This window comes from Amblyomma americanum, chromosome 7, assembly GCF_052857255.1.
Source record: "Amblyomma americanum isolate KBUSLIRL-KWMA chromosome 7, ASM5285725v1, whole genome shotgun sequence".
In the NCBI taxonomy this organism is placed as follows: Eukaryota; Metazoa; Arthropoda; class Arachnida; order Ixodida; family Ixodidae; genus Amblyomma; species Amblyomma americanum.
In genome coordinates this window covers 108,779,675-108,805,807 of record NC_135503.1, presented here as the reverse complement: position 1 = coordinate 108,805,807, position 26,133 = coordinate 108,779,675, and the positions used below count along the sequence as shown (strand labels likewise).

The 26,133-nt window shown below is 47.7% G+C and overlaps 1 pseudogene across 1 annotated transcript in view; it reads left to right on the top strand.

The window, feature by feature from the left end:
- The first annotated feature begins 1,205 nt into the window (after positions 1 to 1,205).
- The window catches only part of LOC144099471 (uncharacterized), a 78,786-nt pseudogene continuing 53,858 nt past the window's right edge, over positions 1,206 to 26,133 (top strand). The window contains exons 1-2 of the transcript XR_013307405.1: positions 1,206 to 1,483; positions 19,624 to 20,259. The product of XR_013307405.1 is annotated as an uncharacterized LOC144099471 (transcript). The remainder of the gene's footprint in view (positions 1,484 to 19,623; positions 20,260 to 26,133) is intronic.

Genomic DNA, 26,133 nt, shown 5'->3' with positions numbered 1-26,133 from the left:
CAGAGAGTCTGGTAGAGGAAGCGGCATTTGATGCAGCTTTCTTTGCAAGATCAGCCGCTTCGAAGTTCTTCTCTTTGTCTGTGTAGCCCTGTGCACATATGGCGTCGTCACCGAAAAGCTGCTTTCTCCGCACGGCCAGCGCGTCCCCGCCGCACCGATCGCGCCGCCCTCGAACGTCGAGCGCTGAAACTGCACTCCGCTTTATCCCGGGAGCAATAGAGAAGATGAACGCCCCAGCATCTTCCGCTTCCCGAGTACCCGCAGCTCCTCCGGATCGTTTACCCTCTCCCCCAACACTGACTCCCCATTGGCTTCAGAGAGCTTCGACGTCACCGCTGTCATACCAATCTCCGCCCCGCTGGCACCGCCCACCGCTCCGGAGCACGCCCCGACGCCTGCCGGGCCGGTGAGGAGGCGTTTCGTTTTCCTGCGGCGTGGGGAAACCGGCTGCCATCGACAACACGAACAAATGCGGCCGGCGAGCGGTTGAGTGCTGGCGAAGAGCGTCTGGTAGCAGTCGGAGACGGTGTCGTCGCGCAGCTATTGTGGGCAGCGGAACGAATTCGGCGCGCGTTTGTGAGTCTGTGCGGTGTGCATGCCAGCGGCCGAGTGTTCCTGCTTCGTTGAGGACCTACTTGCCCGCGAGCAGCAGCAGCCTCGCTTTCTTCGAGTGTTCGCGGAAGCTGGAATGCCGGGCCTCATGTATCCACATCGGTCGCGGTGAGTGACAACACGCGACAGGTAGCCTCGTGCGGGACAAACCACGGTTCGGGCCCCACAAGCAGTGGTGATGAAGTAGTCGCCCGGGCTCCCATGTCATCTCGCAATAGAAGTACATAGGGCCCCGGAGACAAGGCTGCGATCTACGTTTCTCCAGACATCGATACCCTAAAGCTTGCTTCTTACGACGCAGTATTCGTTCTCCGCGAGAGTAACAAAGTGCTTCGAAGGTGCTCATAGTTGGGACTAGAAGAGGGTCATCACATCGGTAGCAAGACCGCGTACGTGAAGACATCATCGCCCGACGTTTTATTACCATACGTTTTAGACGACTGCGAGTGGCACGGCCCGCCATCACTTCCTACGGCCTGCAGCGTCTCTCACGACCATCTGAAGATTGCTCTCACGTGTCCCAGAATTTTCGAGCAAAGCTTTCACGGCTGGCTTTCACGAAGGCCGACACCGACCTGACCAGCCCGCGGCAAACGAGCAGCCGGCCAGCTGAGGCGCGGCCCTCCTCGGCGTCCCCCCTGCGGAGGCATCGCCCTCGCCTCCGCTGCCCACGGGTCCCAGCAGCGTGGGTTGGTGGGAGTCTGATGCGGCGTCGGCGGCGGCGGCCAGGATGAGCTGCACCGAGGTCATGTACCAGCCCTACTCGCCCTACTTTCCCTACCACCAGCGGGCGGCCGCCGCAGCCTCCTGTCCCGGCGGGGCCGCCGCGTCCGGCATCGCGGCGGCGCAGGCCGCATGCCTCGACTACAAGGTGAGGGTCTGCGGCTCTCTCCTCCCCCTCGCGTCGCCTCCTCCCTCCCGTACTCCTGTCGCCGGGAGGGGACGGCGGGATTTAAAGCCTCCTTCGTCCTTTAGCTGGTTTGTACTACAACCTGTTACCTGTTGGTGTCGAGATCAACAAGGCCCATTCCATTGGACAGGGGCAACTCGCAGTGACCCCTAATCGCCGCTGTCTCGGACCGTCCGCTGCCGCCTGGATATTCCTCCTCATTTCTCGATATCTTCTTCCCACTCGAATGTGTGCTGCATTCGAGTAGATTTCCCTGTTCTTAGGCGCTGGCATTGACCGCGAGCACCACCTATATACTACTTGTCTCTTCTGTTCTTTACATGACGTGGGACCGAATTCCGAAGGCGATGGTCACATTTCTGTGGAGGCGAACGTAAAAGACGCCCGAGTTTTGTGTAAAATCAGCGCTTATTAAATAACCCAAAGTAGCGTTAACCAGCGCCCAGACATCCACTACTGCGTTTCTCACAGCCCATATGCAGCTTTGGAACGTAAAACCCATACCATACCATAAAATATCATTGCTCCATAGCTTCCAGTACCTCGGTACCCACTGTTACTCTTGTTTGGTTGCCAAGCTATTGAAAGTTGCTTCGTTTTTTTTTTTGTATCAATCCTGTAACTATCACCGCGCTTGCCATTTACAGCCTCGATCAATCTTCATAATTCATCTGCTCAGTTACTTAGCAGTACAGTATGATCAGAATTCCCTATAACCCACCTGCTTGGTTACTCATGTATACAATCTCATCACTAAAGCCATGGCTTCAGGTTCCTCACATACATTGTTTATCCTGTAATATATATGCACACCTAGTTTATCACCGCGCACTCTCATTATACTGCATTGTATACAGATCATCCCTTTCATGGTTTATGCCTTTGTTTCCTAAGCCTGAATGGCATGTTATGTAGTTCTTAGCGGGGTCAGGAAAACAGATGACGCATAGTGAGGGCCAACGCGCATGCTATGCGTGGTTTATCGGCGAGGCAAGAAGTATAGATGTTAGACTCCCGATAAATGCAGAATTCCTCAAAGTAAATCAGTCACTCTTCCAAGGCATCACTTACAGACTGGGGCGTTTGAAAGACGATGCATTCTTGGGTTGACAGCACGAAAGATAGCAAGTCTTGTCAGCGGGGAAGCCCAAGTTGAGAGCGCCGATAAGGTATCTCTTGTCTGGGCTACAGATGCCGCCCTTATGCATGAGCCGCAGCGCAGACTTGGACCTTGCACGGATAGGAAAAGCAAGCGGCCGCGATTCTTCAACTGACACAGGCGATAAGCGCTGTTGCCGCCGAAGCCTGTGCATTGGTGTTTCAAGAACGCGGTGATGAAGCCAGGATGTGTCGGCCGATTGGGCATTTAACTGTTCAATCTTATCGCTTCGCTTTCACTACACCAGTACGTCGCACTGGTGTAGTGGTTAGGTTTTGGTTTAATGGTGACCGCATCTAAACGGCGATCACTTTATCAACCTGTCGTTTTAGAAATGAATATGAATAAACTTGCGCTCCTTTCAGTGAGGGCAGTGTCGTATAGAATAAGCATAAGAGCCTTGTACACTCGCTTGCTGAGATATAACGGCATGAGAAAGGGCCAAGACGTATACTTGTGTCCATACAATGAGTGGGTAACATCCCCCCCCCCCCTTTATTTATTTACCTCAATCACGTCACCTTTCGAATAGATCTAAGTAAGGACAGCGGTTCATTCTTATTTCGCGATCCGGCAGGAAAGGAATAAACAGAATGTGGCTTAGGCACGACGTATACTGCATTATGTGGCAAGCAAAAATAGAATGCAAATCGCGCGCGGACGTTCTTCGCCAGCGGAAACAGTGCTTCCTATCTCTGCAAGGCAGATAGAAGCAAAGCAAGTGAGCTTCTGTTTGAGAGAGCTTTTTTAGCAAAATTATTTCTAGAGTTGCAGACGCCCTTGCTTCTGTTGTTAGCACTGTGACGAATGGCATGATTCGTGCTCTAATTCTCAAACAAACAGCATAATCATGGGCCGAGATGGTGGAGATACTTGAGTGACGGCACTGCGCTGTGTATACCGGACAGCATTCATGTGTTCCGTGTTGCAGATCGCGAAAATGAATCCGGTTACAGCGTACGCGAGAGCGTGCTCGGCGTTTGAGCGCCCACCGCTTAGTATAGGCACACATTCTGAAGTCAGCTTAAGCGCCGCGCTACGATAACAGTTTACCTTGCGCAAATGTAGGAGTGGAATGGTCGTTAAATTTTTTGCTGCTGAGAACTGGCCGGTTGAATTTATAACCAAGAGGACATGAAACAGACACTAGCTGTAAATCGCTCGCATACGAAAGTAGACACGACTATCGGTGCGCTGTTCGATATGTTCGGTTTTATCTGTATTCTCGGCGAAAATACGCCGTGCGATATAAATTATGACTGGCGACATGGGCTTTATAGTAATTTTCAATTCCTTAGTCTTCAAGGTAAAATATTTACGAACGCATGCCGCAATGCAACAAGGTGTGTAAAAGTATCTTCGCTTTAAAGAACGGCAGCTGCAAAAGCAGCCAGACCTAATCGTCGCTTTGCAGCTCAGTAACATTCAATATGTTTTTGTACCTCAGTAGGACATATAGCTCGTCGCACAAAATATTCTCTATAGGGCGTATTCACTGAACTCACACCTTTGTGGTCAGGAACAGCCATACGATCAATGAAATTTCCTCACGTGTTTTTCACTGAGTGTTGTCCATATCACCCATTTCTTTTTCTTAGATTGCTTTGCGCGGATCTCGAAGCGCCATCTACAGTATATCCGCGGAATGCAAAACAACATGGCTTTGAGACATTGAGTTTCTAAAGCGCTCCCTCCATACTTTTCGGAAGCCGACACAAAGGAAACTATTCTCTGGTACTATCCCAATTACGCGCCATTCCAAGGTGAACATACCATGTGCATATGCTCCATCGAGGTTCTATAGTATGTCGAAAGGTGTTATCAAGACGTGACGCGGAAGCTCAGTTTATATCGATGTAATGGGCTCCCCGCCGCGGTTTTTATTCCTTACTGCGGCGAGCGCATTTCTGTGCAGACGCTCTGGAATAATGGCCGTACATGTAGAGATTTCGAGACAATTCATGCCCAACAATTCTGGACAAAAGCATTTTTGAATAGCAAAAAGTTTATGAACGCAAGTTTTTCATATATTGTGAGATTTCACTCTAGCAATCAATATATCCGCAGATCTCCCTTCGACCAGCTTGAATTTTTTGCTATTAACGTTTTTTCTATCGTCAAAAGCGTTCCCCATTGGTTTTCTATACTAATCTTAACTGCTCCGTGCGAGCGATGGAAAAAGTTTAAAATTAAGATGTTGCTCCACATCGAAAGAATAGACCCTTACCTTTAATTTTTCCACAACAGCACGTTACAATTTTCCAGCATTTAAAAATTTTGTCCAGGAATCTTGGTCGTGTAAGAACCTTCAGTGGCTGAAAGTACTGCATATATCTACGGGGCTGCTCACAGCCCACAGCGTTGCTTTGGCATATAAAAAAATACTAGAAAGCAAACTATTAGGCTTGTTGAAGGGCCCATCAAATTATGGTTTAAGGTTCCTCAGATATACTGCGAGATTGTATGAACCTAAATGGTTGAAAGTGGTTGAAATGGAAAGAAGACCATTTCAGTCCCAATCTCTCGCCGCAGGGGACGTCACTTATTAAAAAAATACATACTAATAAAGTGGATAAGTATATGATTTAATAATTAGCATTCTAATGTACGCAGACTAATGATTAGTGCTTGATATTTTCTGGAATATATGGTCATCAGGCAGTTTTACTTACATTGTAGTGGTGGTGCTATAAAAAAGAACAGACAAGTTAGTTTTTCCCAGCTTCTCTTGTGCAGATGATGCGTCTGTTACTGATATGCTTTCATTTTCTTTCGATAATTTTCATAGCTGCACGGCTGATGTGCATAACCGGCGCTCCTCTGTTAAGGCTCATGTGGTTGAATTTACTGACCTCTTTGTACCGATGGGTGTTAAGAAAACCCTTGGATTAGATCTGTCTACATTGCAGCTCAAAAGAAAACTCAAACGGGTGAAGAAAAAACATAATAGTGATGGTTTTGACATCATTACACAAAAAATTTCTGCTATCACCCTAGATCTTAAAATACGAATATCATCAGATAGAGAGAAATATTATGGTGTCTGACTGCCCAATTGCATTGCTACATCTCCAGAAGAATTCTGGCAAGCGACCTCCTCTGCTATTACAGACTGCGATGCATTTGTCAATGAAAACAACCTATATAGTATCCGACGATGACAGGCGGCAAATACATTTAATATTTCTTTCAAATTTTTTCACAAAAGGAAATTACACGTTACCCAATTTTGGTTCAGGTTTACCGCAGATAACAGACGTTGTAATCAGGGAACAAGGAATTTTCAGTAAGCTCTAGAACGTAGTAAAAAATCTGGACCCAATCAAATTCCCAGCGCTTTTCTGAAAAGGTATGCGGAATCGACAGGTAAATATCTATTGTGTTGTTTTCCAAAAGACTGCTTGACGGCCAAATTCCAAGGGGCTGGAAGACCGCCAGAGTCAAACCACTTCTTAAAATTGAAAAACAAAATATTGTTATATATCGTCCGACGTCACAAACTTCTACAGTTAGCAAAATGCCCGAGCATATTATACATAAACACGTTTCAGCACATTTATGGCGATACGGATTGACTAAATATCAACACGCATTTAGGAGAGGATATTCAGCACACGATCGGCATAAAAAATAACGGTGACCAAAGAGACGCTCTTTCATGGATTTCTCCAAAGCATTCGGCAAGGATTCTCGCAAGGAAATCATTCTTAAAATTGGATAAATTGTTCATTTTTTTTCTCTTTATACAATGGATATCTGCCTACACTCAAGATCGCCATCAATTCGTTGTATTCAATCACGAACACTCTAATGGACTTTAGGTTGACTCTGCATGGTGCTGCCCGAGATTCGGCGCTTGGACCCCTTTTATTTCTATTAAGTATTAATATCGTGTAAGGCATTCCTGGAAATTCAGTCGTATGCTGATAATTGTGCTCTTTGTTTTGAAGTTAAAAGTGTTACTGACCAAACAGTTTTAAATAATGTATTCGCCAAAGTTACCGCTTGGTGTGACACTTGGCAATGCCTGTAAATTTTGAAAACCTGTGTATGTGAAACTAATTCGCAAAAAGGTACCTGTAGATTTCAGTACTCCTGTAGCCAAAGCATATTGGAGGAGGTGTACCAATGGAAGTATACAGAGATTTGGATTACGAATAATCTTAACTGGAATAAACACGGTTATTATGAGATAGCTAATGCTAATATGAAACTGCTTTTTCATCGAACAGCCAATAAACTTTCTCCTCCTCTAGCGGTCGTCTACTTGCATACAATTCCTTGTTTGACAGCTTTAAACGACGTGTTTCAAACACATTGATTGGAGCTTTTAAATGGTGTATGAAGCATCGATCTGCAAACGCATTACTAGCAAGAACAAGTATAGTTTCATTAGTTAACAGAGATAATCTGTTGCGTCTTGAATTTTTGTAAACTAATTAACAGACATTACAACGTGGACTTTGAAAACACGATTTCCTTTTCAGCTCAGTATGCCATGTACTTGCACAAGGCAGCGTCATGTTCTGACAATAACCCCTTTTCACACAAATAATAACATTAAGCACTCATTTTCTCCAAGAGCTGTGACTGACTGAAATTTACTTACCAACAATGAGGTTCTTCAGCGATCCTTGAAATTGTCTGAATGTCATCTGTATGTTTTCTACAAGTTTTTGTCATGACATGCTTTATTTTGCTTGTTGCTTTTTTTTGTATTCAGGGCTGAAACATGCTGCTGCTTTCATTTATCCCCCTTCCCTTGAGATGTATTCCCCTTTTTTGCATACGTATTTCCACGCTGCTGAAAACCCTCCACGGGACTGCAGTATGTATAAAAAATGAAATGGCAGTATTAAAATAATAAATATAATAAATAAATAATAAAAATTTTTAAAGCTTAGAAAAGGTTTTCATTTAATGCCGCATTTTTCCTCACTAAAAGCGGAAATTTAGCTCATGAGATGCGTGGGAAGTTAAGTACAAAGGCAACCTCCGCAGGTTGGCGTGTTGCAATGAAGTGTGTGCCTTATCGTATCACGGCATGCACTTTCATTTGCTTCGTCACTCTCAGACACAATGACCACGTCCTTGATGTTGGCTATCCTTTTCCTTGCCCTGAGCGATACAGCAAAAAGAAATGCATGCCTTTGTAGAATAGCGCAGGCAGTTATAAATGCGCGGCGCAGCAGTGCAACTCGTCACGACCAGACGTTGCATTTGCAGTGAACTTTCTCCTTACTTCACGTGCTAGCTATAGGTTCCTGTTAGATGCGGGAAAATGCGCCTGATTTAATCTCCTTGCAGGCCTGTAGATAATGACTGCTTATTTATTTAAGAACTGTATTTTGGAATCATCGTGTCTATGGTTTCGAACTCGCCAATGGCACTAACCACCAGACTGTTGAAAAGTCAGGCAGTGAATTCTAATTAAGCGGCTAGCTAGTTAGGCGAATTTTTTGCTATAGCAGATTTCCTTCGAGGTTCGGATGTTCAGCTTCGGAAAATGTTTTCATTTCAACTCCCTATAGAATTTAGAGATTTCAAAAGTGATCGCTGTAATACCCGTTATATGTTATGATGAGGCGGCACAGCGTTCCATGTCAGAATGGATTTATTGTAGCTGGATGCCTTGATATATACCACGGCTACAGTCACGGTCGCCATAAACATTTGGTCACGACACTGGCGATTCAAGTGCACTGTGCTCTTCATAACGGTGTAATGTGCAATGATTATTACGCACACTGCACAGCAAAAGCCTGTCACATGTCTTGTTATATCAATACGTCATGGTGCGCTGCACTAAAGATACCCAGGCAGAGCTCTTTTTCTTTAGTTTGCAGCTAAATTCATGGTTCTTTCCGGATCCACACGCCATCCATATATACTAAACGGAGATCCTACAAATTAAAGCCGCCTCCTCTGTGGTTCTGTATACCACAGAAAGCGACTGGCAGCAAAACAGGAAACGTTAGCTCTTGCACTGTTTTTAATGAAAAGCCGCGCCAAAGCCAGAGCGGCAAAATAATGCCCACAATTTTGAAGAGCGCAAAAAGATCATAATGCAAATATGAGCAGGAGGAATATCAGCCGCGTGGCTGAAGTTTCGATGAGTGGCAGAAAAGAAATTGATATTGAGACTCGACATTCTGCATGTATAAGAGGCATTCGAATAGGGATGGGAAAGGATATTTTGCGGTGCAAGCTGGAAATGAGGATTATGATTTGATATAAACGTTTATTTGAGTGTATGCTTACGTGCGCGAATGTTGTTGCCAGATTTTTGAAAACTAGGATAGCAGAAGAATATTTAGCCGACATATTCCACGTCTCAGTTCTTTGTGATAAGTAAGAGTACGCACTTAATGTAATGACTTCTATCTGAAGGCAGCAGTACATCTAAAAAAAACACGTAGCTGAAATCATTTGAATGATGCTGAATAGCGTAATAAGACACATGATACAATGACGCGAAGTTCCATCCGTCCATGTCATGAAGGATTCCCGTTGTGGCTGGAAAAGTCTTGCACACACTTGAATGTCTTTAATTGTGAATATAATTTTTGGGGCGCCTTTGGAAACTTCGAAACGAATTAAATATATCACATGATGTGCCTATTAACCAATTAACTTTCCTGAGTAGGCGCGAAGCCGATGCTAGCTTTCAGTTATTTTTTTCTCAGAATATTCTGCCTCGAAAAGCGATAGCAGCGGAAGCGTTCCTCAGAAAAGATGGCCGATAATTTTTAAAGAACTCAGCTATACTCAGCATTACTGCTTTTGGCTAGTGAAATAAACTGCACCACTCCCTGAAATCCTTGAGCGTGGAGTACGATAGTTAAGGCATTTACGAGTTACAAATTTTTCTAAGGATAGCCATGTTTTAACCAGCTTACTAGTTAAGATGATTTACCGATTCTCTGGTGTCCACCGACCCTGGCAATACCATGCCGCGCAAGCCATATTTTTACCTGAAAAATCCAATTTTGGAAATTACTTAGTCTTCCCTGAAAAACCCGGCATAAACCAGCTGAGTGCATGCAATTTGTGACCAAAAATATAGTCCGCCATGAAGATCAGTCCGGAATCACCCGAATACAACAGTTTCGGATCTCCGATGGGGCTTTGCTTGTGCATTAGGAGATAGCAGCTGTCACATGGTAACATCTGTATTTCGGGGCTTTCTTTTAAGGCCTGGAAATACAGCTGAGTAAATGGTACTCTGTACAAACGTTTCAGCTGGCTATTCTTCAAGAAGACTCACGCTATCTGAATTGATACTTCATTCCTGAAGCCAATATGTAAAAGAAACAGCTAATTATTTGGTACTAATAAATTATTTTTGGAGAACGGAAAATGCACTGCCAAACACGCGATTCCCGGCAGAACTCATTTAGTTCCACTCGAATATTTTGGTCCTATTTAAAACGTTGGTTACTTTTAGCTGGGACGCCCGGTATGATCAGGGCTTTGAACCGCTAAAAAAGAGAGCAAGCCAAGTCTTAATGCATCGCCGGTCGCCCTGTTTAGTCTGCGTTCCAGTAGTACTGGATTGAGGGCAAAAGAAAGTGAAGACTTAACGCTGAAGTTGTCGGGCTGGGATTAAGGTGTACTTGCCTCGGCACTTGAGGCACCTCTGCGAAAACAGTGCCTCTAGAGCCCGGCAGTTATGTACGATGCTGGTAATCCAATCCCACGTTGTCAACATAAAACTATTTTGGCCGAGGGAATGGAGCAAGTTTTGGCACATGTAGAGCGCGTTGTTATAGATGAAGTTGCTATATATACGAGGAACGGACGAATGCTTTATTACGAATCACTAAAGTTATCTGTAGGCTGAAGGGCTCTTCCTGCCGCGCTATAGACTCGTTGTGAGACCAGCGTGATTACTGATAACGATCATAATGTCGATTTATTTTGTTGCATAAACGTTATCTAGAGCCACGAGTCACGACCGAGCCCTGCGAGTCGCCCGAACTGTCTGCCTGTCTGCCCTCGTGGCCTAAATTGAATATTACCCTTCTCCTGTGTTCGCCCGTTGTCGCGAAAAATAACCCGCGCGTTACTGCGATTATCAGCACATCGTATGGATGCATTCACTTCCGGGTCCCGTATGAGGGCGACACACGCATATCCGTTCATAATGTCACCCAAGTTGTACCCATAAATTTTTAGCACGCCTATACCTGGTTACATGAAATTAAATTCGTGAGTTACACTTTCCTGAACTTTGCTGTCACCGCGTTCGAACCGCGTTGTCACCGTCTCCGGATACATTGGACTCTTGGTCACAATGTCCGAGTGGTCAAAAAGCGAGCTCATAACGTGCAAAAAGACCCTATACAAATGCTGTAGAGAGGTCAAGCCAAATCGTTTACGGCAGTTTCCGAAAGTACAATACTGTGCGGCAGCCGCGAACAGAGTATATATCTGACCGCGCTTCGTCCTCGCTCTCGGCAGGCGCAATATACCTTCCACCAGTGTCCATACAGTATGCGCCGGACACGCTCATATAACGCTCTCCGGACGTCGCATTCAGAGCGAGCAACCAATATGTGCTCGCTCTCCCAGTCCAGTCCGTTCGTCGGTCCGTCCCCGCACACGTCAGCCGGTCTCGCAAAAGTAATAGCGCGCGCTATATGGAGGGGCCTCCGACAGCAGCAGCAGCGCGAAGCCAGGCGCCCGTGAACGTCGGTCCGACCAATCCGGCGCGCTCTTCTCTCGCCCGACTTGGCGGCGCAATAAGTCCTGCCGGCAGCCGGGTCGATGCGTTGCGTGCGATGCGCAGCCCCCCCTTTCGAGGAGCCGCTGGCGCCGGCCGCGTCATGAAGGAGCTGTTCGTGCGCCCCCGACAATCGGCCGCTCTTTCTGCTGCGCGAGGAGACGGAATACGGGAAGGGATAGAGGAGGAGGAGGATGAGTGGGTTGTAGCGTCTCCCGCGGATGCGGCGACTTTATTGCCGGTTTATTGCGCCTCGCCTCTGTGCCGTCGGTGTGAATGGCGCCCGAGAAATATCGAAAGTGGAGGCGGCACGGCTATAGGACTGGCTGAGGGAACCCGTGCGGCGCCGCTTTGAGAGTAATATGGTTGACAGGGCTTGGAGAGGACAGAAGATCGGACAGAATGAATGATTGCATAGACGCCACGTGTGTCGTTCAATTGTTCATCTTCTATAGTGATTACATGGCAGCACTCCACGCCCACTGTTCTCACGCCCACGTGAGAACAGACGTGGCACTATTCGGGCTCGTGGAAGCGGTAATATGCATACCGCACTCTAAGCACGGATATGCCTATATGTGAATAAAGAGGGAGGAAGTTGTCCTTTGGCGTCCTCCTTTATGGGTCGTTATATCTGCGTAGCTGCAGAAAGCATCAGATGCGCGCTCCTCACAGACGAAAATCAGCCAACTAGGCAGGCCAACAGCGTCAGCCCAGACACGTGTCCCGACCTAACCCTTCTCAAAGGAGCAAAACAAGCAGAATGGGAGAATCTGATAGAAAACCTTGGCAGCGACCGTCACATCATAAGAATAAGCACCGCAGCAGATAACGTCAAGAGAAAAATTGGCATGGCCCGCCTCACGGACTGGGACGCCTTTAGGCACCACTGCCGGCAAATAGAGGGCAACATCACCTCGATAGGAGAGTGGTGCCCACAACTTAAACAAATGCAGGAAATGTATACCAACGAGGTAGATCGTACAGAAAAAGCACCAGAGGTGGACAAGCGGCTACTCAGGCTATGGGAGGCAAGACGCGGTCTTATTAAGAGGTGGAAGAAATAGAAATTTAATAGGAAACTAAAGAAGAAGATAGCCGAGGTAACATCCCAAGCCGAAGATTACTCAACACACTTAGGCAAGGGTGGCAACAATTCAGCACTTCGCTGAATGGAACACTCAGCACGGCTACAACGTGGCGGATTCTGAAGGTTGTCATGGATCCTACCAAGACTAAAGCAGAGAGCGGAAAAGCCATACAGAGACTAGTGCACCAATGTCAAGGAACAGACGAGCAGCTCCTCGATGAAGTCAGAACCAAATGCTACGGCGCAGATGAGCCCAAGGGCTACGAAGGAAACTACCTTGGAGAAGAAAATCCAGATATGGACAAGCCCATCACCAGATAGGAAGTCACCGTGGCAATGAGAGCCATTACGAAAAACAGAGTGGCAGGAGCAGATAGAATTAGAAACTCTCTCATAAGAAATTTAAGCGACGAAACGCTGGACCAGTTGACGGCCTACCTAAACAGACTATGAGAAGGAGGAAAGATACCAGCTGAGCGGAAGCATGCCGTAGTAGTCATGATCCCCAAACCAGGCAAGAAGCTGCAGATTGAGAACCTAAGACCAATCTCCCTCACTTCTTGCCTGGGAAAACTGTACGGGAGGATCGTCACGAAACGCATCCAGCAACACCTAGAAAAACAAGAGGCTCTACCCGGACACCATGTTCGGCTTCAGGGCGAACCTCTCGACGCAGGACGTACTTCTGCAGCTTAAAAAAGAAGTCCTGGAGACAATTCCCAAACAAGAGGAGAACGTAGTCATGGCACTCGACATAAAAGGTGCCTTTGACAACGTCGGCCACGCCGCTATAATAGAGGGGCTAAACAACACCAACCGCGGGAGAAGAATCCATGACTATCTCAAAGACTTCTTGACCAACAGAACGGCCACGGTGGGACTAAGGGAGCTGAGGAGTGACGTCTTCACCACTCCAAGCAAAGGAACACCCCAAGGCTCAATGATCTCGCCCATACTCTTTAATGTGGCGATGTTCGGCCTAGCGAGAAGACTCAGGAGAATCCAGGGCATCCAGCACGCGATGTACGCAGACGACATCATGGTCTGGGTGAACCATGGGTCCCTGGGTGAAAAGCAAGATCTGCTACAACGAGCAGCAACATGCGTTGAAAGATACGTGAAGAAAAGAGGACTAGCCTGCTCTACAGAAAAGTCCGAACTATTGAGGGTAGGAAGACATCCCGCCGACGCGCCGCTCGAAGTGAAACTAGAGGGGCAAAACATCCAGGAGAAAACATGACAAGAGTCCTAGGGATGTGGCTGCAAGCAAGCAGAAAATGCAGCAACACACACTGCCTGCTCGGCAAGTCAGCCGAACAGGTAGACAGAATGATAACCAGAGACTCCAACCGAAGACATGGAATGAAAGAAGACACGCTAAAACTAGTACGAAGCCTCATAGTCAGTAGGGTCATCTACTCGCTGCCATACCACCCCATGATCAAAAGCGAAACGGAACAGGCAGAGACAATCCTAAGGAAGGCCTACCAAGAAACACTAGAACGAGAAGCTGCTACAGCTAGGAATCAGCAACACATTTGTGGAGCTGGCAGAAGCACAGCACGAAGCAGAGCTGCAACGACTCAGAAACACGGCTGCAGGAAGAGCGCTCCTGACTAGGTTGGGTCGCGACCCAAGGGGGTATCTCGATGGATCCGCCGATATACCCGACGAGATCCGTAAAACCCTGCAGGTCAATCCCATTCCGAAAAACATGGACCCAAATCTGCACGCGGCCAAGAGACAAGCGCGGGCAGATTATGTGGAGAGGTACTTAGCCAATTAAGAAAACACAGTCTTCACGGATGCAACCATGTATCCATGGAATAGACGCGAAAGCTACTACAAGACAGCTTCGGTGGTAGTTGATAACGCAGGCAATCTAATCACCTGCGCAACTACACGTAGCGTCAGGATAGCGGAAGCGGAGGAGGTCGCTGTTGCGCTGGCAGCGGCTGAGGACTATCGAAAAGACGATAATTGGTCATCCTAACGCACTCAAAAGAGACATGCAGAAACTATACGAAAGGTAGAATCTGCAAGCTGCCTTAGCTATCCTCAGCGAAGTAGTTCACCTCAGAAAAACAGCAACCCACAAATTAATCTGGATTCCGGCACACACGGGGATAGAAGGAAACGAAAGGGCAGACAGCTTGGCTCGAGAGATCACGCACCGAGCCGAGCGGCCATACGCCCTGGGACAGCACTTCTCCGTGGAGATTGGATTTTCAGAATACCTAGACTATCAAAGAGGCAGGAGAATTAGATACTCCCCGCCACTTAAGGGCCTCACACAAGAAGAAGCAGCTAGTTGGCGGAGGCTGCAAACGGGAACATTCTTTAAGCTACATATACTTAGCAAGATGTATCCTACACAGTATAGAAACACATGCCCATGGTGCGGGGCCACCCCCACGCTTTACCATATAACCTGGGAGTGTAAGCGAAACTACACGTTCCACCAACACAAAACCCCGAGTGCGGAGCAGTGGGAGAGCCGGCTCATCAGCTGCGAGCTCGCCGCCCAAAGGGCAATCGTGCAGCACGCAAGCAAAGCAGCGCGACTCAGTGGAGCCCTGGACTAGGGGCCCAACCCTGCTTTGAAGGTCAAGAGTACAGCGATGAAGACGAAGACCGAACGCTGAACCCTTAATGGACCAAATAAAGTTTTCTCTCTCGAGAGAGAGAGAGCGCACCAGAGCAATTGCTTACTCCCTGTTTACTCGTTTGTGTTTAGAAGGCGCGTATTTTAACCCTGCGTTTATCGCGGAGCAGGGACAACTATTGTTATCTTGGTAGCTCACCACTGTGCGTGTGACAAGCGTGATGCCTTACACGGAAGAGCTGTAGAGGGTGGTTGTCCGATTTCGACACCGGCAACAGATGAAATAATAAGGCGCTTGCTCGGGCAAGCAATTAAAATACGTTCGGTGCACTTGTACATGCTTTGCATTTCAGAAACCGGCGGACTGCCCCCATACCATTCCAATTATTCTCCTCCATTAAAAGGGGGTCAGTGACAACATCAGTACATACAAGCCTGGTTAAAATATCTAGTGCGGAGTAAATGATAAAGATGCGAGTCAAGAGCCAGAACCAGAAAGCAAACAAAAAATCACATAAAATATTGAAAATGTCTTTAAACACACGGTGAAAATGAACACAAGGAACTCGACTTTTCCTGCCGACCGTAGACAAGCGCTGTCGAATTCTTAAAAATACATGAATGAATCGCGCTCAGAAACGATCGTGAAATGTAATTTTACTTGCCTACATCGGCTATATGGACTAACATGGTCGTTTGCCCTCAAGCTACAACTAATGGGCACTTCCTCCTCGAGCTTCTAGGAGATCAATGCTAACAAAACCACACATACAATCTAAACAGAAACGAATAAAAAGAGTACGCTGTTTTTTAGTGCGCTAGCTCTTATAAAAAGAGAGTGCGCTAAAGGACAGCTTACTCTCTTTTTACTCCCATATGGGCGTTTTTGTGTTAAGACTGCACCAGGCTCGTTAGCACCTCAGAAGAGCAGGATAAAGATTGTTGAAGCTTTCAGTTTGGTCTGACGAGGTGACTCACCAGTTACCGATGACAATGGATGAGGAAGCTAAACATTCCCTATACGAAAAGCTGCCGACGACCTGTCTAACTTTACAACACAGTTCCGGCATCCCCAACTATAATTATAATGCCCAGATGTTTCTTTCACGGTGTTTGTGAACCATTCTGCTGTGGAGTCTCATTTGTGATATCTGCATATGTTCACAATATGATTTTTCTAAATTTATTCAAATAAGGAAACAATAGAGCGTGCTAAAGGAGGCCAACCTTCGGCAAACCAGGACAAAATATAACACGATGCTATAATTTGCCACTATTTTTGGCAAAGCAACAGAAACAGGTGTAAGCGTAACTAGACGCAGCCATACAAATCTACTGAGGCGACGGAGTTCAACACAGAAGACACCACTGCTGCGCGCATTACCCAGTTGCAAAGACGCTCATACTTTCTCCAAGTTGATATATGCCATTTCAGTGAGAGCCTATTTGGATTCAGTGAGGCTTAGCACTTCAGCTAAAGTAACAAAGAAAATTAAAATTGGTTTTCCAGAGAAGTAGAATGACGCAGTAATTGTCTCACATCTCTGTGGACACACTAACCACGCCATGAGGGAAGTGAGGAAGACGGGAATGAAAGGAGAAAGGTGCCGTAGTGAAGGACTCCGGAGTAGTTTCGACCACCTGGGGATCCTTAACGTGCACTGACATCGCACAGCACACGGGCACCTTCTGCGTTTCGCCTCCATCGAAACGCGGCCGCCGCGGTCGGGTTCGAATAAAAAGTAATTCAATTAATCTCACATTATGGTGGCACAAATCGCAGTCATAGCTGCTCGCATCAAGGCTTCAGCTGTCATCACGTGATTTCCAAGGCAATCAACTTTCCTTACTCGCAATTGACGTGGCCGTGTAAAAATGGAGGTTATTTGAAATAATAAAGAAGAGGTTGTTAGAATTAGTGGGCCTCTCATATCATTAGTTGCTCTACCTTACGTAACTAACACATGGGTTCATCATGTATTCTTCTGATGCGTCCACCTTTCTATACATGCGCACGAGCACGGCAGCAGGCAAAAGAGGAAACAGATATTTTCACCTTTGTACTACTCTCCATGAAAACCAGATGGAACCGCATCTATTGAGATATCTGCTAATCTTTCTAGCTCCAAAACAACATATAAATTTTTCTACAGTATTAAAATTCTAAACCGCGATAGAAGACCATCTGTAAGTACGTACAGTTTGCTGTAACGCTGTCCTACAGTTTGTCCAACACAAAAACAGGAATGCAGCCGAGAAAACACGTATTACTGCCGTGTGAACAATCTGATCAGATGACTTTGTATCGGGACAGTATGTAAAGTTCTGTAACCACTTGCCTGCTCTGAAATGTCGTTTACAGTGTGGCAGAAGAACCCGATCGCAGCTCAATCCGTACAAACTACCTGAAACACGCGCCGTTTAAATCGACTTACTGTACATAAGTGAGAGCTCGTGAATTATCTCTCCCTTCGAATCCTTGCCCCGCATACCATTAAACCGCAGGGCCTCATGCAGCGCATTGGGTATGCGATTCTAATCATATAGCGCCTGCGTGACGGCATGCGGCCCGATGGTTCCATGGATATATACTAGCTAATACTCATGATATCCTCTCTCAAGGCCAAGGCTGAGTGGAAGCCCCCGAATCACGGAGAACACAGCAACAAAGATAACGACAGAAAGAGGACAAAGAAGTTAATAAACGGGAGCTGTGTCCACAGACGATCGCTCGATCAGTTAGGGGCGCGATGATGTACGCTACGCCGAGTACTCGGGGCTCGCCCGTCGCTGTATCGCGGCGCCCATCTGACGGCGACGGGTGGCGGCGGAACCTTTGAAGAAAGCGAGCAGGCGCCGCAAGACTTAGCCGTGACCGCGAACAATGCCGCGACCTTGCGCCGCAACATCGTCGCGCATCGCTTGGAGGCCAGTGCTAACAAGCCATGCGCGCGGGCTTCGGAAGCCACGCGCCAACGAGTACGTGGGCACGGGACCATGTCTCACAGAACCGGTCCCTTCGCCTTTCGAGAATGTATATGTACGCATGCTCTAGGTGCACAGGACGGGTGCGATGCGGCCGGTGTCCCCCGTGTTCTCTGTTTGCTTTCTTCCGCCGGGCTACATGCGATAACGTACGGCGCCAGAAACGACGTGGCGCCTTTCTTCACTATGCTGGCTTGTATGGTTTTCAAGCACGCTCTTTGTTCTGTTGCTGTTTACGTGAGAGCTGAACCACAATGCCGCAAAACATCCTTGCCTTTTGTATTGTTCTTTGGGGGAAAAAGGGAAATACATTTCAATTGGTAGTCATCTCTAATTCCGTAGTTTAGTCCCAGGTGCATCTGTGGTTGGTTGGGCTGTTTATGACGATGATGCTGTTTGTTGGAGAATGTAGGATATTCGGGAACAGCCGGCTCGGGGTATCAACTTCCCCGGCTCCGTGACGGCGTCTCTTGAAAAAATGACACATCAAGGAAGCTAAACCCGAGCGCCCTATAGCGATTCCATTTGATCATAGCACCAAAGCTTCGCGGCGCATACAGAAAGTTGCCTAACAGAGCGTTGAGCGCTGCTACACTTTGCTCGAAGCTTAGTGCGCGTCCTCCACATTACGTTCTTCAGTAAAATCCTTCGAAAGCTGGAAGGAGGACACAGGCCGGCCTGGCTCACTTGGTGAGAACACTGCGCGGGACATAAAAAAATTGCGCTTTTTGTCCCCACCGATGCCTTAGTATCTTTTGTTCTCCTTTCTGTCACATTAACCACCTTTCCATCTGCAGAACGAGCAGTATTCGGTAATAATTAGTACAGGAGAAGTGTAATATTTTCATTGGCGGTCAGGTCTCCATGGTTGCCTTGGAATTAAATATAATGATTACGTGCCAAGCCGACGGTGAGGCTATGGTTAAAGCCGCCATAAATTACTCACGCTTCGGCCACCTACGAATTGTATAAACAACAATAATTACGTCATTACACCTTTACTTTCATCACGGCGACTGGGCATAACTGGAATCTCAGGGAGTTGCATTCCGACTCTATCGAAATGTGACCAAGCGCACGGGTTCATCGGCTGCGATATCTACTGAGGTGGTACCGCAGTGGTGACCTAGTGGTCTGAGCATCCTCCTCGCATGTGGGAGTAGCGGGGTTCGATCCCCAGCGCCGCCAGGTAGCCACCGGTGATGCAATGGGTGTAGGCTTTTCCCTGGCCTGGTGCTCGGCTTCATTAGGGTGAACTGCATGGGAAATGGGTCCCTGACCCCACCTCAAGAAGACGAACACGCTTGTGCTATGGATGCCCTTTCGCCATAAAAAATCATCCTCATCATCAACTTCCGAGCCGTTTCCCCGTGGTAAGGTAAGGAGGGCGCACGCAATTTGTCGGACGTTCGCTCTGTTTTTGCTTGTGTCCCCGTCACCCCGCGGTACGTGCCATAAACATTGCGCACGCCAGCCGAATAAGCACCACGTGTGACCCCTGCCAATAATTTGCTCTTTTTTTCCCTCTCTCGCGCAGCGATTCGTGAGCCCCAAGATGCACGACCTGCTGGCCGGCAGCGCAGCCATGGCGGCGTCCCCCGCGACGCCGCCTTCGTCGCTGCAGTCCCTGGGCCCGCAGCGGTCGTCGTCCTCCTCATCGTCGACCGTCTCCTCGCACCACTCGCGAAACCACCACAGCAACCACCACAGCACCGCCAACAGCAGCGTGGTAAACAGCAGCAGCAACTCTGCCGGTCCCCCCGGTGGAAGCGGCGGCGGGGGTCGCTCTTCGTCTTCCTCGTCTTCGTGCGCGGTAGCCTCGTCGCCTTCGACGCCTCTGGCGGCCAGGAGCCCCGACCACGACGAGCCCGGCCAGGCGGGCAAGGCATCCGGCGGGGGCTCCTCGGCCTCTGCCATCGCGGGCGGTGGTCACGCGTCCGCCACGGTGGTGACGGGCGGTTCGTCGCCGCCCTCGACGGTGGCTGCCGGCGCGTCGTCGGCCTCTTCGGCGGCCCCGGGAGACGCGCAGTACTTGTCGGCCAACTGTGTGGTGTTCACGTACTATAGCGGCGACATCTCGGCCGTTGTGGACGAGCACTTTTCGCGTGCCCTGAGCGAAACCGGAGCGTACGACGGAGCGCCTCCTGCAAGTCCGGCGCGTCGCAACTCAAAGGTCAGTGAGACCAGCCCACTTTGGCGCCTGGTTTCGTTGGTAAACTCTTTGCGTTATCGGCGGTTCATGTGAGGTGCGATCGCCATAGCGACGGTGAAGGCGCGTGTTTCTTGTTAAAATGGACGTCTACTCCAATCACTGATTGGATGGAATGTGCCTTGTTTACGGTTGCACCGCATATGCGCCCAACCCAAACTGGGCAAGCCGTGGAACTGTATAGGAGGCCAAAGAGTAGTTTTGCGCACTTCGTTATAACCCGCTGCTGGACGGTGGTGAGGTTTGCAGTGAAGAAATGCCATATCGTCTTTAAGTCCTTTGTGTAGTTAAGGCTTTCTTTTCAGTTATAGCGCTCAATATTGGCGATCTACACACCCGCCGCGGTGGCTCAGTGGTTAGGGCGCTCGGCTACTGATCCGGAGTTCCCGGGTTCGAACCCGACCGCGGCGGCTGCGTTTTTATGGAGGCAAAACGCTAAGGCGCCTGTGTGCTGTGCGATGTCAGTGCACGTTAAAGATCCCCAGCTGGTCGAAATTATTCCGGAGCCCTCCACTACGGCACCTCTTTCTTCTTTCTTCTTTCACTCCCTCCTTTATCCCTTCTTTACGGCGCGTTTCAGGTGCCCGCCGATATATGAGACAGATACTGCGCCATTTCCTTTCCCCCAAAACCAATTATTATTATTATTAGGCGATCTACATGCATGTGTGCCTTGAAACTACTGGAACAACAGCATAACATGGCGGGCGCTAGCCCAATGGCAGTGCGATAGGTCAGTGGTACCTCTTTCGCGGAATGATCGATGCAATGATCGCACAATGCATGTCGAGTTTGGTGATGGGTGGTGGCAAGGTGAGCTTATGCTTTACCATTAAATGATGAGAATGTGTACTACTGAGCTTGTTTACCCTGTCATTTCCGTTTCTCGGATCTCATCACATGTCTGTTTGCGTTCAGCAAATGCGTGCATATGGGTGTAATAGTTTTTACTGTATACTGCCGTCTGTAGTGTCCGTGCTAGGGCTTCGTCACGTTTTCGAGTGCGTTAGGTATAGTTCCAGAGTGAAGTGTCCTGGCGCGACATCAAGGAAGGGCTAGTTGTGCTTCATGACGTCGACGTTTGGTTGAGTCTTATCCGACCGCGCTCCAGGTGAGCTGCGTGCCCTGGTTGGTCTCCTTCTTCGACGACAACAAGGCAAGAGCAGCGGGGAGGACGGCATGAACACCAACGACTACGCGAAACCAGGGAAAGAAGCCAAGACAACTACAGCTATATGAAATCAAAGAAAAGGTTGGAGCCGCAGTGGTGAAAGCGCCTAAGCGTAGAGTCCATAGCCAGCTTTCGCTCCGCCAGGTGCGGTGGCTAATGAGCGAAATGTGCACAGAAGACTACCATAATCGTGACTGCACACAGGGGCAAAGCCAACATAACTGACATTTTATCATTGCATACCCTTAGGGGTGTTGGCATTTCGGTATGTCAGGTTACCCTGTAACCTCTAGCGAATTTCTCAGCCTTAGGCTTAGTATGCATTTGTTTGAGCCTGACTCATATAGGTAAAGCTTCAGTGGGGATCACTTTGAAGACAGCAGAGAGGTGGCGTCCAGCCTGATATTGTGGTATACCGGTTTATTTGTTTTTGTCTTTCTTTTTAGCCCACAGTATAGCCATTTGTTTTTTTTGCTTGGCGAAAGAAGAAGCGCAAAGTGAAAACATAGTCCTTTGAATCATGAGGTAAGCTCACCGGTGTCCTGCGCTCTAACACGAGTTTCTTGACCGCATATAGATACTGCGCAGTAGTCGCGATGATACTTTTTCGTTGGCTCCCGCGAAATGCAGATACCACATGGCCACTTCGGGGCAATGATAAGCGAATAGCCCTACATATCATCATCACCATCAGCCTTACTACAACCACTGCAGGGCAAAGGCCCCTCCCATGGTCTCTCCAGTTAACCCTGTCCTTTGCCAGCTGCGCGCACCCTTATGCCTGCAAACTTCGTAATCTCATCCGCCCACCTAACCTTCTGCCGCCCCCTGCTACGCTAGCCTTCTCTTGGAATCCACTCCGTTACCCTTAAGGACCAGCGGTTATCTTGTCTTCGCATTAAATGCCCTGCCCAAGCCATTTCTTCCTCTTGATTTGAACTAGGGTGTCATCAACCCGCGTTTGATCTCTGACCCACTCTGCCCGCCTCCGGTCTCTTAACGTTACACCTATCATTTTCCATTCCATGGCTCACTGTGTTGTCCTTAACTTAAGCTGAACCCTTTTCTTTAGCCTCCACGTTTCTGCCTCGTAGGTGAGTACCGGTAAGATACAGCTGTTGTACACTTTCCTCTTGAGGGATATTAGCAAACAACCAATAATGATCTGAGAGAACCTGCCATATGCGCACCACCCCCATTCTTATCCTTCTAGTTATTTCCCTCTCATGATCCGGACCAGCTGTCACAACCTGCCCTAAGTAGACGAGGGGCTAGAAGTGCTAAAGCAGAGCTTTAGCACTTCTAGCCCCTCGCTGCCAATTGTGAACTGCTGTTTCCTTGGTGGACTGTTGAGCATTACTTCGGTTTTCTGCACGTCAATTTTTAGACCCACCGTTTTGCTCTGCCTGCCTAACTCATTGATCATGATTTGCAGTTCACCTCCGCAGTGACCTAGCAAGGCAATGTCATCAGCGAACCGCAGATTATTTAGGTGCTTAAGAATAGCGCAGCATATTACAGATGTTTCATCGCTATTCATAAAAGCGGCTCTGGCCTGCATGCCTCAGAAATAACTTTATTTAAATATTGGTGAGCTGAATTTTGCCGCCGGCTGTGGATCAGTATATTTATCTCAATATACTTTTTTTTTTCTGGTAGAAGTTACCAGGCATCTTTCTTATGCACATTGTTGTGATGATATGGTTAGTGCTTGTCGATTACGTGTCTTCTTGGTGAGTGATTGGCTACCTTCCTATTTCTTTAGCAGTATAGTCCTCTTTCGATGAGAAGGGCGTGGTCTCTGTGTCTGTGTGAATCCTCCACCCACGATGCCCCTATAGCGAATTGGAGAGGATCAGGGGGACCTTCCCGGCACCTTCCGGGCGCGGAAGGAAAAGGCGACGGCGAAATCATATTCAAGGACACAATAGGAAGATGACCAACGTAAAAGAGAGTTAATGTACAACCAATACCGCTAACAGAGACTCGCCGCATCACATCGTATGAGGCGTCTGTGCATTTTCATTTATTTATGCAGTGTGTATGTCTCCGTTTTCCTATACCACGCGGTGGGTTATCCAATTGCGCAGTTGTGGAGGAATGCGGTCTAGCACAGGGAAACGTGTTTTAACAAGAATACAAAAAAAAAACGTTCAGGAACGTGGCACGCACCCCCGTCGCTGTATCCACAGCCACTCAAAGTGACACTCTTGCCGTGTACTATATCGACCAGGGCCCCACAGAGCGGGGCTTCGGAGCAGGAAAAGGTCCGTAGCGTGGAAAGGAAGGCGGCGCGAAAGTGGAGGGCATCCGAAGAACGCGGGACGTCAAGCTATAGCGATGGGCGGACGTCCCGGCCGTCCTCGGTTTCTGTTTGCTGCGCTATGAAGGGAAGGGGCAGTAGGAGGTGGAAAGGGGGACATTGAGGCGAGCAGCAGTTGACGCTTATTTTGGCGCCGGGTGGTGTATCCGAAGACCCCCGAGACAGCGACAAGCGGCGGTGCCGTGTGATGTGCGGCCAGATGACACGTTCGTCTCCTGCTGCCGTCGTCCTGGACTTGAGAGGTTCGCGTTTAGTTGCCTTGCTGAGCTGTCTCCGGTGAAGACCTCGTTACTGGCTGCGATGACGGAAAACAGCTAGCCATGGTAAGCGGCCAACTCCTCGAGGTGAAGGCATCACGACCGACTGTTAGGACGAGTTTCTCAGAGCGATACTTCGATCGGTGAAGTGAACGGACTACATTGCTAGAGCCATTTCATTATTTCGCATGCACTCTGCTTCGGGGGCCAGTTTTATATTTCCGCGTAATGCGGCCCATGCACCACCACTGAAAGCCGCCTGGTGGCAGCTTCGGAAATCGCGGTCGGGAGTCCACATGTAGTTAATTGCCACCTTACATCCAGTCTATATGGTTTTGCACGGTTTATGACTGCAATTGTTTGTTTTTTGTTGTGTATCACGATCACTTCAACGGATACGCCACTAACTGAGATGCGCCTTTGTGAAGTCGAGCGCACTGCATCCGTCTCAGAAAGCGTATACTGCGCATACGCGCCAGGAGCCTTTAGGTGAACGTCAGGTTAGGTATGAACACCCGGCTACACGGTAGAGTAGAGCTTTGCGAGGTTAATTCACTTGAGCAGCTTCCACTGTAGATCGAATTCGCTGTTCTTTTTTTTCTCCAACGCAATGCACCGTTACCTTTAAGGTGCCTTTGATGTGCACATAATGTGGATTATATACAATTTTGGGCCGTAACCGCGTCATATCGCATAAAAATATTACTGTCCTAAGCATGGCTGCAGCATTATATCCCAAAGATTTTTCCGTTGAAACGCATAGCTCTGTGTGAAATCCGTCATGACACAAGCCGCTTCTGCATGCGTTTGGACTCGCGTTGCTCACAAATTGTACAGCAAACTCTATAATCCGAGCGAGCGGCCTTCGGTAAATTCTGTGTCCTGGTGAAAAACAAATGCTGAGATGAAGGAACGAAGAAGTTCATTACACCTTATGTTTGTGGTACGGAGTGAAGGTGTAAGGGAAAACTGCGCGCAGTAGTCCTATATACGCTTTCCATTACGTGGTTTGAGATGCTGTCGAGGCAAATTTAATCTTAATAAATTTTCCCAGGGCGAACAACGCAATGACGGGCGGAAAAGAACTTACATACAAAACAGGTTCGGTTATTCGAGGATTATCAAGTTTTCACTGGCGGCAGGTTTCTTTCCGATATACTAAACATGATGCTATGAACGGTTCACATTTCGCGCAGCCTAATTTGCATCGTCCGTGTGTCCTTTCCCGCCCTCCTTATATATATATATATATATATATATATATATATATATATATATATATATATATATATATATATATATATATATATATATATATATATATATATATATATATATGGCTCCCATCATAAATTTGTCAAACGGGCCCCTCATTTCCTTTAACTTGTCTGCTGATAGCTTAACGAGGGTCTCGGTTCTGGCAGTCTTAATGCCAAAGGTAGCATAAGAGGGCTCTCGCACAGTTTCCGCCCTCGCCGTTAGATGACGTTCTACGTCACGCTCGCGGTATTACAGGACGTGCTACGTCCGCCGCTATGGTCGAGGGTGGCGCTGGTGAACACTCTCAAGGCTCGCTTACACCCAGTAAACATAAATACCCACGAGAGCAGCAGATTGGACAGCCGTCGCCGTAGCTCAGTTGGTAAGAGCACCGGACGCGATATTCGGAGGTCGTGGGTTCGGATCCCACCGGCGGCATGGTTGTTTTTTCTGCTGCTTTATAAGTAATTTTCTTTAAGCGTTTTATTAATCTAAGTACTATAATATCCCACTGATAAGCATAACACATTAAAAAAAAAAAATTAACGTTCCCCTATGCACCTTGGTTTCGGTGACTGTTGGCTCCCTTCATAAATATATATATATATATATATATATATATATATATATATATATATATATATATATATATATATATATATATATATATATATATATATACTTCTTGAGCTTTTCTAAAATGTGTGCCTAACGTAAAGCAACCACACACACACACACACACACACACACACACACACACACACACACACACACACACACACACACACACACACACACACACACACATATATATATATATATATATA